Source organism: Ranitomeya variabilis, chromosome 1, assembly GCF_051348905.1.
Source record: "Ranitomeya variabilis isolate aRanVar5 chromosome 1, aRanVar5.hap1, whole genome shotgun sequence".
In the NCBI taxonomy this organism is placed as follows: Eukaryota; Metazoa; Chordata; class Amphibia; order Anura; family Dendrobatidae; genus Ranitomeya; species Ranitomeya variabilis.
Window position 1 is genome coordinate 12,867,933 of NC_135232.1, and position 13,344 is coordinate 12,881,276.

Here is a 13,344-nt window from a genome sequence, read left to right on the forward strand (position 1 = left end):
ACCCTAGCCCTATCACTAGCCCTAACCCTAGCCCTAACCCTAGCCCCAACCCTAGCCCCAACCCTAACCCCAACCCTAGCCCCAACCCTAGCCCCAACCCTAGCCCCAACCCTAGCCCCAACCCTAGCCCCAACCCTAGCCCCAACCCTAGCCCCAACCCTAGCCCCAACCCTAGCCCCAACCCTAGCCCAAACCCTAGCCCCAACCCTAGCCCTAACCCTAGTCCTAACTCTAGCCCTAACCCTAACCCTAATGGGAAAATGGAAATAAATACATTTTTTAATTTTTTTATTTTTCCCTAACTAAGGGGGTGATGAAGGGAGGTTTGATTTACTTTTATAGCGGGTTTTTTAGCGGATTTTTATGATTGGCAGCCGTCACACACTGAAAGACGCTTTTCATTGCAAAAAATATTTTTTGCGTTACCACATTTTGAGAGCTGTAATTTTTCCATATTTGAGTCCACAGAGTCATGTGAGATCTTGTTTTTTGCGGGACACGTTGACGTTTTTATTGGTAACATTTTCGGACACGTGACATTTTTTGATCGCTTTTTATTCCGATTTTTGTGAGGCAGAGTGATCAAAAACCAGCTATTCATGAATTTCTTTTTGGGGAGGCGTTTATACCGTTCCGCGTTTGGTAAAATTGATAGAGCAGTTTTATTCTTCGGGTCAGTACGATTACAGTGATACCTCATTTATATCATTTTTTTATGTTTTGGCGCTTTTATACGATAAAAACTATTTTATAGAAAAAATAATTATTTTGGTTTCGCTTTATTCTCAGGACTATAACTTTTTTATTTTTTTGCTGATGATGCTGTATGGTGGCTCGTTTTTTGCGGGACAAGATGACGTTTTCAGCGGTACCATGGTTATTTATATCAGTCTTTTTGATCGCGTGTTATTCCACTTTTTGTTCGGCGGTATGATAATAAAGCGTTGTTTTTTGCCTGTTTTTTTTCTTTTTTTCTTACGGTGTTTACTGAAGGGGTTAACTAGTGTGGCAGTTTTATAGGTTGGGTCGTTACGGACGCGGCGATACTAAATATGTGTACTTTTATTGTTTTTTTATTTTATTTTATTTAGCTAAAGAAATGCATTTATGGGAATAATTTTTTTTTTTTTTCTTTATTTAGGATATTTTTTTTATTTTTTTTTTTACACACATGTGGGGATTTTTTTTTTTACTTTTTTACTTTGTCCCGGGGGGGACATCACAGATCATTGATCTGGCAGTGTGCACAGCACTCTGCCAGATCTGCGATCTGCTGTGCAGGGCTGCAGGCTTACCAAGTGTCTGCTCTGAGCAGACACTCGGTAAGCCACCTCCCTCCCTGCAGGACCCGGATGCCGCGGCCATCTTGGATCCGGGACCTGCGGCGAGGAGGGAGGTAGGAGACCCTCGGAGCAACGCGATCACATCGCATTGCTCCGGGGGTCTCAGGGAAGCCCGCAGGGAGCCCCCTCCCTGCGCGATGCTTCCCTATACCGCCGGTACACCGCGATCATGTTTGATCGCGGTGTGCCGGGGGTTAATGTGCCGGGGGCGGTCCGTGACCGCTCCTGGCACATAGTGCCGGATGTCAGCTGCGATATGCAGCTGACACTCGGCCGCGCTCCATCCGTGAGTGCGGCCGATCGCGTATGACGTACTATCACGTCGGTGGTCATACGGGCCCACCCCACCTCGACGGGATAGTACGTCAGATGTCAGGAAGGGGTTAAAAACAATCTTTTGCTTTCTGTATACCTCAATAGTCTTCATGGGAGACTAGAAGCTGCAGTTGTCTGATCGCCTCTGCTATATACAGGAGATGATCAGATCGCCTGTGTGTAGCGGAAATGCTCAGTTGCTATGAGTGCTGACCGCTGGGCAGAGCTCCTAGCAATCCGGCATTGACAACCATAGGGGTCTCCTGCAGAACCCAGGTTGTCATGCCAACCCATCGGCAACCCGTGGTCATGTGACACGGGCGCCGATGGGCGGGGTTAGTGACTCGCTTCCGGTGCAGTCACATTAAATGCCACTGTCAGAAATTGCCAGCGACATTTAACAGGTTAACAGCCGCTGGGGAGTCGTGATTCCACCCGTGGCTGTTAGAGGCATATGTCAGCTGTTCAAAACAGCTGACATGTGCCAGAGCCTACATCAAAGGGAGAGGGACAGCATGTGCCGTACATGTATGGTGCATGTCGTGAAGGGGTTAAGTCTACTCTTAGCCTTCATTTTTGCAAGCTAAACATTCCCAGATCATTTAACCTTTCCTCGTAGGACATTCTTTGCAGTCCGCTCACCATCCTGGTAGCTCTTCTCTGAAATTACTTATCTCTGGAAAAGATGTCAAGGAATGTGTACTCACTGAGTCAATGGCACTTTGGATGACAAGATCTCTCATCCGATGAAAGTTCTTTTTATGCTTTCTTGAGGCAATACTTCTCAAAAGTGAACTGCTTTCATTGTCGGTCATATAATTGGTTACACCTCAAGTGGATGACACATAAAGCTGAACTATCCGAGAACAGCAGCCATGGTGGTGGGTCCTCCCTGTATAAATAACCTACATTGTACAATGCATAACACATTCAGTTAGATACTATGTAATCAAAATGCTGAAAATAAAATGTGAAGGCTCAATCAGAAGCTTGGCCTAAAGGTATAAATATTCATGTGACGTTATCACTAAAAATGGTCTAAAATATGGAGAAGATTCTACATAATGAAGGTGTTTTGTTTTGGTCCCAAAATGGCACCAATGAAAACTACAGCTTGTCCTGCTGAGAATTATCCCTCACACAATTGTATCTACAGAAAAATAAAAAAAGTTATGGACCAAAAATTAGTCTGTATTGTTGTTTATCAAATGTAGAAAGCAAAATCTAAATTAGTATGGTATTCTCCTTATCGTATCGACCAACAGAAACAAGTGTCATGTTCAGTATAATTCTTTTTTAATTTCACCTCAGAAAAAGCATCATAAAAATTATCAAAAAGTCATATGTATCGGAAAATGCGGCAAATGCTGATTCCTCGTGTGTCTCTACTGACAAATGGGTTTCCGTAGGCGGCATGCACCCGCATTAGCTGCCAATGTCGGGTCTCAGAGTAACCTGTGCTTCAGTGTGACGTCTCCATGATAAAGTCCGTGACTGCTTTACGCTGTTCATACAAGCTTTTCAGCATATCCAGTTGGAGTTGCGATCTCACATGCCAGCTGGAAGCCCCTTTTTTTTGTAAAGCCTTATTACCTATCGGGCAGACACTTTTCTCACTGAAGCCAGCAGCTCACTCAAGTGTTTACATTTGCAAAATAAATCTTGCACCGTTAAATTCAGGATGTGGCCTTGCATGGAGTGCGTATTATTGCACCACCTGACTGTAATGCAGTCGGAATGTTCCGGGCTTTGTCGCTGATGATGGTTCCAAGTTGCAGTTCACACAGAGGCAGCCAGTGGTTCACTTGCCTCTTGATGTACAGCAGCAACCCTTCTGCTGTGAGGCTTTTACCCTTGCGACTTTCAATCTGTAAAACTGGTAGCACTTTGCCTCACATGACTGAAAGCAATGATGGAGCCATGTGAAATCCACGAACTTACCTGAGCTGGTTGGGGATGAGACGTCATGTTGAGCAAGATCTGAAGGAGGCAGATATCCACCACCTGGAGGTTCAAACAGACGTGGCTCCCTGTCGCGGAGGCTTCGCCACTAGTGTTGAGTGAACATGCTTGGATAAGGTGTTATGCTCGGGTGCTAACCGAGTGACTCTGGTGTGCTCGAAAAATATGTCCGAGTCCCTGCGGCTGTTCAACACCCACAACACATGTAGGAATTGCTTAACAGCTGCGAAACGTGCAGCCGCAGGGATTCAAACATACTTTTCGAGAGCGCCAAAGACACTCGGTTAGCACCCGAGCAAACTCCAATAACACCATATTCAAGCACGTTCACTCCTCACTATTCCACACCTTCTCCAATGGTGCTGTGAGACTCATGTGGTCCATAGCCATAGTAGCTCCTCCAGGTATCTACAGCCTAGTAATCAAGAGAAAATAAGAAGTTCTGTTGGCTGGAAAATGCCTGTATGTAAGGTGCAGTGTGTGAAGACTCCAGACTGGTGTCTCGGTGGGGAGTATGGCAGCAAACGGGGAAATCCCGCATCCGCAGTAAATAAGGGAATTATGGTAAAACATTATTTTATTGGCGACCATTTAAAACAAGGGAAGATAGGACACGGGTCTACGTGTTTCGAGCAACCGCTCTTAGTCCTGACAGCTTGTGTGTCTGTAACAACCCTGCTGGCATCACTGCATGGCCTCCCATCCCCCACCTGCATTACACTCAAACTCACTTTTCTGGGCCTTGTGACTTCTCTCTGCTGCCAGCTCCATGCTGTGTGCCTCATGTCTGCTGCTTTCTCTGTGCATGCTCTGTCTGTGTGCAAAGGGGGGCGGCACCAGCAACTCCTGTTTCTTATAGAGACTGTGTGCACCTTGCTAAGGTGTCCCTGGCCAATTGCCATGAGGCTTCCTGTATTTAAGACATCCCCACCCATTGGTGGGGCCCTGTGCAACTTACTCCCTCAGTCAGTTCTTAGCTGCTGAGGTGCCAGGCCCTGTCCCTGTTACTCTTGTGTCCGCCACCCAATGGGGTGTTGTACCCTGGTCTCTGTCTTGTGTTTGCCACCCAGTGGGGCTTTCTACCCTGGCTTGTGTCCTTGTGTAGCCACCCAGTGGGGGTTCGTACCCTGGCTTGTGTCCGTGTCTCTGTGCCTTGTCCCGTTCCTGACTCTGTCTTAGTCTAGTCCTGTTCCTGTGTTCGTTTATATCCCTGTCTTGGATTGCTTTCTCTGCTGTGCGTACCCTGTGTCTTGCTTTGCTCTGCTCTGCACTCTGTATCTAGCTTTGCTCTGCTTTCAGCTTTGCTCTCTGCGACCTTGCTTTGCTCCTTGCTCTGCATTCTGTGACCTAGCTCCGCACTCTGACTTTGCTCTGCTCTCAGCTTTGCACTCTGTGGCTTTGCTCTGTTGCTCCGCTCCTTGCGGTTCTACCTTGCTCCGCTTCTTGCGGTTCTTCCCTGCTCCGCCTCCTGCGTCTCTGCTCTTGGCTCCGCCTCCTGCTCTTGGCTCTGCCTCCTGCTCTTGGCTCCGACTCCTGCATTTCCGCTCTTGGCTCTGCCTCCTGCGTTTCCGCACTTGGCTCCGCTTCCTGCTCTTGGCTCCGACTCCTGCTTTTCCGCACTTGGTTCCGCCTCCTGCTCTTGGCTCCGCCTCCTGAGTTTCCGCACTTGGCTCCACCTCTTGCGTTTCTGTTCTTTGCTCTAGCTCCTGTGCTTCCGCTTTGCATCCGCTCTTGTGGTCTTTCTCTACCTATTCATAAGTCCTCCTGTCTGAACAGGTTCTTACCTGTTTTACATACCTGCCAGCAGACCGGTCCTTTCCAGTGTACCAGCCTTGTCTGCCAGTCCTTCTAGAGCCAGCCGTACCTGCCTGCCAACCAGAGAGCCAGCCGTGCCCACTTGCCTGTGTCTCTGTTGTACCCGTCTGCCTGCCTGTGTCCCAGCCGTGCCTGCCAAAGTGCCAGCCGTGCCCGCTTGCCTGTCTATGTTCTGTTCACTGGTGGGATCAGCAGCCACAGCCAGACACCACCCTGGAGTAGTACCTGGTAGCTTCCTGCCGCACAAGTCTGACCTCACCATCAGAGGCTCCAGCGAAGACCAAGGAAGCTACTTAGTTACGCCCCTTCCAGGGTAGTCTGGTCTGTGGGGCTGCACGCCCACGCCAACCAGGCTGGGCGCAAGCTTGACAGTGTCCACAATCCAGTGTTTTATTGGAGAGCAAACTGGGAAAAACCAAAGGGAAGAAGGGAACACACCACGGGATTACTGATCACTAATGAGAAAGGGGAGAAACAATCTGCAAGAAAGGCAAACACATGCTGCCACGAGAATGGATCCGTGGATCTAGCATGGATTATGGACACATAAGCTGCCAGGACTGCTGAAAACTTGTAGACCACTGTCCAGTCTTTTTTATTTTTACTCCCTTGTTTTTAATGGTCGCCAATAAAATAATGTTTTTAAATAGTTACCTTATTCCCTTCGGATGCGGGATTTCCCTGTTTTCACAGCTCAGAAGCAAGTGCAGAGAGCGGCTGTAATAATTATAGGGGATAACTCAGGAGACTCTTTGCGTGGAACAAGACAACTACAGGACACGGTTTTATAAGTGGTAAAGTCTATATTATCACACGGTGATTCAAACAGGTGCAGAGAGAAACTCAAGTCCACAACACTTGGTGCAAATAATAAACGCAGCTTAGCAGTCTATAGGAAACTTCAGAGGAAAATGCAATCAAGCAGAAAGTCTATGAAGCACAGTTACTCTTGAGGATACTTGACACGAATAAATCCTTGTCTTAGTCCAGGCACAGATAGATATGCTTATTAGGCAGTTCAAATCATATCTTATCTCAACCAGGGAGGCCTGGGTAATAGTCTCAGGTTATTGCAAAGCAGAAACAGCTTACATGTCCAGCAAATGCAGATGGAAGTAAACACGAACAGCAGATAAAGGAGGATTACTGGAAACTTGTGTATGCAGCAGGAACTCAGAGCTGAGTAGCAGGATCACCACACAGGTTCACAGGAGCAGGTGTATAGCCAGGGAGTAATCAGAGGTCAGGAGCTGGATGCAAGGCAGAATACTCTAGCACAGACTGAAGGCTGGGGTGGAGTTTTATAGCAGGAGACACAGTGCACATTAGACCAAAGACGCCATCTTGGAAAAGGGCAGTAGTGCACAAAAGGTAAAAAATGTTCAGAGTCCTGACAGCGGCCTTATTATGTGCGACTAATCAACAATTGCAAAACCTTAACCTCTTGTTGTATTATTTTTTTGTTTAACCCCTTAGTGTCCAACGATGGATAGATGGATATATCCCACATTGGACTCCCCCCCTTGTTTGGTGCGGGCCGATGAGCCCTCACCTTTTCCAGCACATGACAGGTGATGTGCCCCTAACAGCCGCGGGTGGAATCGCAATCCACTCATGGCTGTTAACATGTTAAACTCTGACAGAAGTATTTAACATGCATGCGCAGGAAGCGTTAATTAACCCCGCCACATGACTGCGGGTCGCTGATGGGTTGGCATGACATCCTGGCATCTGCAGGAGAACCCTGTGGTTGTCATAGCTGGATAGCTAGGAGCATTTCTGCTACATAGAGCAGGGCTCTGCAGCCCTACTCTATGTAGCACAAGCGATCGAATGATCACAGCTTCTAGTCTCCTATGGCGACTATTGAAAAAAAAATTGTTGCATTTTTTTAGCAATTTCTCCACGCTTGGAATTTTTTCCCATTTTCCAGTACATGTTATGGTAAAATCAATGGAGCCATTCAAAAGTACAACTGGTCCTGCAAAATACAAGCACTCACATGGCCATACTGATGGAAAAATAAAAAAGTTATGGCTGTGGGAAGAAGGAGAGCCAAAAATGGAAACCCAAAAATGGAAACACCCCTGGTCCTTAAGGGGTTAATAATTATGTTGAACCAAAGCAAAATTCAATTTAATAAAACCTAAAATTCTCTGTTGCAAATTGCTACATGTAGGGTCACGACCAGAAACATATGTGTCAGCAATGGCAGCCTGGTGAAGGGGTGTGCGGTATTTGGAGTAGACCATAGCGATGCACAAACGTGCTTGAATAAGGCGTTATTGGAGCGTGCTCGGCTGCTAACTGAGGGTCTTCGGCGTGCTCGAATCATATGTTTGCGTCCCCGCTGCTGCATGTCTGACAAAGAACGCCATGTGCGTTTGAAACGTGTTGCTGCCGAGCTGTCATCTTAGTGATTTTTGCTCATATTTTTTGCATCTTCTATCAAATAAAAAAAATTTTTGGCAAAAAAATATAAAAATTCTGGAAGCTGCATCAACCCCTCCTTTCATCCCTATGTGTTTGCCTCTTGTCCTATGGATCTCGTGCTGCCTGGGGTGTGGGTGAGCTGACATGTCTTTGTGTTTTATACTGCCTGTGATGGCTGTCGTGCATCTGGTCTCGATCCCATGATCCTGTGGTCGGAGTCTCTTGCCACTGAGCCACGGCAGAGTCGCCTTTTCTTTGGGTGTTTTAGTTCTATCTTTGTTTCTGTTGGTTTGGGGTAACAGGTGTTTTTCACTTACACGGTCTGTCTGTCCTATCACCTTCCAGGTGCAGCTTCATATACCTTCCTCCTCTGGTGTTTCCTGCTGGTGATAGTAATAGATTTTGTTGGATTCTTTCACTTTGTTGTAGTTTATGTTGGTTGTTGTTTTGTGTGTGATTCCTCTATCTAGTGATACTAGGAGCTGCTATGGACATTCAGGGTAAGGCGCCATCGTGGGGGGCGTTATTTTAGGGTGCCAACCTCCGTAGTGAGGCAGAGACAGACCAGGGTGAGAGGAGGGCTTTATCCTGGTCTGAACAGGGACCTGTCAGGTTCAGGTATTTGTTCCCCGGGTTTGTACGCTATCCATGAGAATGTGCTGTAGGAGACATAACAATAGCCCCCCTGATTGGCTGTGCACTCCATGTGATCAGACTGCTGCAGAACATTATGGGTGAGCCCGCACTGGGACGCCAGACTCTGATGGCCCGTTCAGCGACTGTGTCGCACATGTGAAGTGGCGCCCGGCCTTTTTTTAATTTTTATTATCCTCAAAAATCTATATATAGATTGTTCACGTTTGTATGGATCTGCTAATTTCAAGAAATTCTACTTGAATTCAATCATCTCTGGTCTTCAAGGGGTTCATTTAGTTGACAGGTTCAACCACTTAGTTAAGTCCACTGGGCAGTAAAATGTTAAACTTTTCCATCCAATAGGATTCAGGATTTCAGCTTGTGGAATCTCTTTCCCTTTGACCTTTTTTAGCCGATTGATAGAAATGTTGTTATGGAACCTTTCGCTCCAGTCTGTCCTCAACTCCGCTGCCCGGCTAATCCACCTCTCTCCTCGCTACTCTCCTGCTTCACTCCTCTGCAAATCTCTTCACTGGCTCCCAATTCCCCAACGAATCCAGTTCAAACTACTAACACTGATCTACAAAGCCATCCACAACCTGTCCCTCCCTATATCTCTGAACTAATCTCCCAGTATCTTCCCTCACGTAATCTCCGATCCTCCCAAGACCTCCTACTCTCCTCCACACTTATTCATTCCTCACACAACCGCCTCCAAGATATCTCCCGAATATCCCCCATCCTCTGGAATTCCATGCCTCAACACGTCCGATTATCCACCACCCTCGGATCCTTCAGATGGGACCTGAAAACCCATCTCTTCAGGAAAGGCTACAGCAATAACCATTCTGCCGCCTCACCACCACCAGAGTCGCCGCCGCCTCGCCCCCTACCTTCTGCCTCTTCCCCACTATCCCATAGAATGTAAGTCTACAAGGTCAGGGTCCTCTCCCCTCTGTACCAGTCTGTCACTGTAAACTTGTTTACTGTAAACGATATCTATAACTCTGTATGTAACCCCTTTCTCATGTACAGCACCATGGAACTAATGGTGCTATATAAATGAATAATAATAATAACCCTTCACATCGCTTGGTCAAAGGCCGGGAGACGCGGTTTAATGGAAAATCTTTTTCCAAGTTGAACCTCTGTTGATGGGCGCATTAAGGGGTTGATTCATCACACTGTTTTTCTATTTTTCCCAAAGAGCCATAACTTTTTTTTATTTTTTTTTTCGTCAATAAGAGCTTGTTTTTTTCCGGGATGAGTTGTACTTTTGAATGACACCATTGATTTCACCATGTAATGTACTGGAAAACTGAAAAAAAATCCAAGTGCTGTGAAATTGCAAAAAAAAGTGCAATTCCACAATTCTTTTTTGTTTTTTTTTACCATGTTCACTAGATGCTAAAACTGAGCTGCCATTATGATTCTCCAGGTCATTACGAGTTCATACACACCAAACATGGCTAGGTTCTTTTTTATTGAAGTGATCAGCCACCCGCGATCATGTGATAGGGGTGTCGATGGGCGGTGCTATTGACGCCCTTCCGGTGCGAGCATGTTAAATGCCGCTGTCACATATTAACAGCGGCATTTAACATGTTAACAGCCGCGGGTGGATTGGGATTCCACCCTCGACAGTTAGGGGTCCACGTCAGCTGATGAAATATGTATATGTCGTGAAGGGGTTAATACATTTGGCACGTCCTATTCCACATTTCCTTTGTATTTTAGGAAATAAAGATATATTTTCATCTTTTACATTTTAAAAATTACTAACAGGAAAATTGTCCGATGCACTGCACCCTGCATGGTTACTACCTAGTTGAAAACTCTTTTGCAAGTATCTTACTGAGATTTGAAAATGGCCCAAAAAATGATTCTTGGTAGTGACCAATAGAATATTAAAAGTGGAATTCAAAATTGCTTACCCAAAGCAGCGTCTACTTCTGGGTATACGGGTAACTTAGCGTCTGTAAGCGTCGTTATCATCTACTTACTATTTATACCCTGGTTTGGTAAATGCTGTCACCTGCTGACAGTAAGTCCCAGCGCATGCGCGTGAGTCGGATGTCATCTACATCTGTGTCTATTCATCAGTGCTCACTCGATCTTTCTTACGCGTGCGCAGTTGGTCAATGTCTCGTAGATTTACACCGCTGTACACGCCACGCACATGCACTTTGTTTCCAGTTGCCCGGACCTGACCACTTACGTCACCTCCGGCTTTTTTCCAGGGTGACTCTCAGCTGATTTCGATCTTCTTATTGAAGTATTTTATAAATTTTTATTGAGGAATACATTTTGAGCCACCATACCTGCCCCTGAAGAAGCCACCAGCTGGATGGCGACACGCGTCCCTCCTGACACCTGCACTTATCTCTGGTCCTGCTCTATGGGCAAATCTCACATGCGGCGCAATATATTTATTATCTTGTGCCTCTGTGTCTGTTGGGCTAATTTCCATCGATGGGTTTGTACCTAATGATTGTTTTTAAATTTTTTGGCTTTTTGTATTCCCTAACAAACATTGGCATTTGTATGGTGGTCCCTGGTTTATGGCATGCTCTGTTTCCTTGGTTTTAATTGGTAACTGCCATTTCTTAAAGGGAATCTGTCACCCATTTTTGGCCTGTAAGCTACCGCCATCAGGGGCTTATCTACAGTACTCTGTAATGCATTCTGTAATGCTGTGGATAAGCCCCCGATGTATCCTGAAAGATGAGGAAAAGAGGTTAGAATATACTCACCCAGGGGCGGTCCTGCTGCGGTCTGGTCTGATGGGTGTCGCGGTCGGGGGTCTCCCATCTTCATGCGCTGACATCCTCTTCCTTGCTTCATGTCGCGGCTCCGGCGCTGGCGCACTTTATCTGCCCTGTTGAGGGCAGAGCAAAGTACTGCAGTGCGTGGGTGCTGGGCCTCTCTGATTTTTCCCGGCGCCTGCGCACTGCAGTACTTTGCTCTGCCAAAAATGGAGTGACAGATTCCCTTTAATTACATATCTAACTGAGGAAAGGGCAAATTGAAAACACTTTGCTATCTTCTTATAGTCTTCACCTGCTTTGTGGCCTCCACCATTTTCAGAGTGCTCAGCAGCTGCTTAGAAGAACCCATGGTTGCTGTTTTTTTGCACAAGGTTAGAGGAGGCAGTGTTTATATAAAGCTGGGAAATGTGCATTACCGGGCCTTTCCTAACGATGATAGTGAACGAGCCATAACCCTAACAGGCTAATTAAGGCCTGACACCTTGGTCAAAGTTATCGGAGCACACAAGTCTCCAAGGGTGTCCACACTTTTGAATTTGCTCATTTTCCTTTTTGTAATTTATAATTGTATATATATATATATTTTTTTTTGCCTAAAATATAACGGAAATGTGTCCTCTGTAACTTTAGGCCTTTTAGATCATTTCATCTTCAACTTGCTTAACTGTTCACAATAAGAGTAATTTTGACCAGGGGTGCACAAACTTTTACATGCCACAGTATACTCTGTTAGATATATCACACAGTGTGTGGCGCAGTCCGCATGATGTTTGATATTAGATTGTATCCTCTGGGAGACATATGTGATGTTATCACAGCACTGGCACTTTTTCATGCGCCTTATTACGCCCCTTCGTTTCAGAGCTGGGTTCAGAATATATTATCTGTTGTCAGTCGGCTTGATTTTAGATGTAATACCCTTCTAAAGCTCACCTGGAATGTGGTGGCACTCTATTTGTCATCTTATAATATTGTACAAAACAAAAGCGTTTTTAATTTCTTTATGTGCCGAGTTGAAGTTAGGTTCCTGGCTTTTCTGTGATGTTTCTTTTACCTTAATCTAAGATTTTTGGATCTTTCTTTTCTCTGAATCACACTTTCTAGTATCTGGACTTGATCATTTAAATCTTATGTATTAGTGTAATATTTTTCAGGCTCGGATAAAAGGAATATTTTTCACTTGTCATTGGTGGTGGTCGCTGTTGGATCCTGTAGCTATTGCTGTCCACAGGTCAAATATAGGTTTTACTTACAAATTGCTTCTTGTCGTGAGACACCAGACAAGTTCAGCTCACCTGGAGTTTGGTAGTAATCCGGTCATCTAATAATATTGGATACAACTGACAAAAAATGTTTTTAACTTGTGTGCCAAGTTGAACTTAGTAATGAAAATACACGATTTTCTGTGATGTTTCTCTCTCTTTCATATGCATTCTCAACCAAAGTTTTTGGAACTGTCTTCGATTCACTATTCTAGTATCTGGACTTGGTCATTAAAATCTTACCTATTAGTGCAATTTTTTACTGTCTCAGAATTGGCTAAAATTAATATTTTTCAATCGTGATTGGTGGTAACGGACGAAATCTCTAGATAATGAGGTTTACAGTTTAACTACATATTTTTCTTGCAAATGGCTATTTATCATCAGACGCCATAAGATTGAAAGAATCCACTTCATCTGCTCTTACATATTTTGTAAAAATTATTTTCCAGGTCTTATTGTCTAATTCCATAAGGAATGAGATATTTTATATGGATATGTCCTATATTACAGACAGATCAGCTAAGTAGCTTTATTTGTTAATGATCCTGCTTCCGTATTCGGGGTTATTAATAATGTGGGGGGAATATAAAATGCCACATATACCATGCATAACTTGGGGTAAATTTTGTTCCCATCACGGTACCACATATACACTTGCAAACAACATTTCTTAGATCTTTAGTAGTGATGAGCAACTGTACTCATTGCTCGGGTCTTCCAGAGCACGCTCGGGTGACCTCCGAGTATTTATGACTGCTCGGAGATTTAGTTTTCATCACGGCAACTGAATGATTTACAGCTACTAGC

The 13,344-nt window shown here is 45.1% G+C and overlaps 1 protein-coding gene across 1 annotated transcript in view; it reads right to left on the bottom strand.

Annotated features, from left to right (window-relative positions):
* LOC143793518 (uncharacterized) overlaps nucleotides 1-13,344 on the bottom strand; it is an 89,980-nt gene that overhangs the window by 42,846 nt on the left and 33,790 nt on the right. The gene's annotated exons all lie outside the window — the stretch shown is intronic.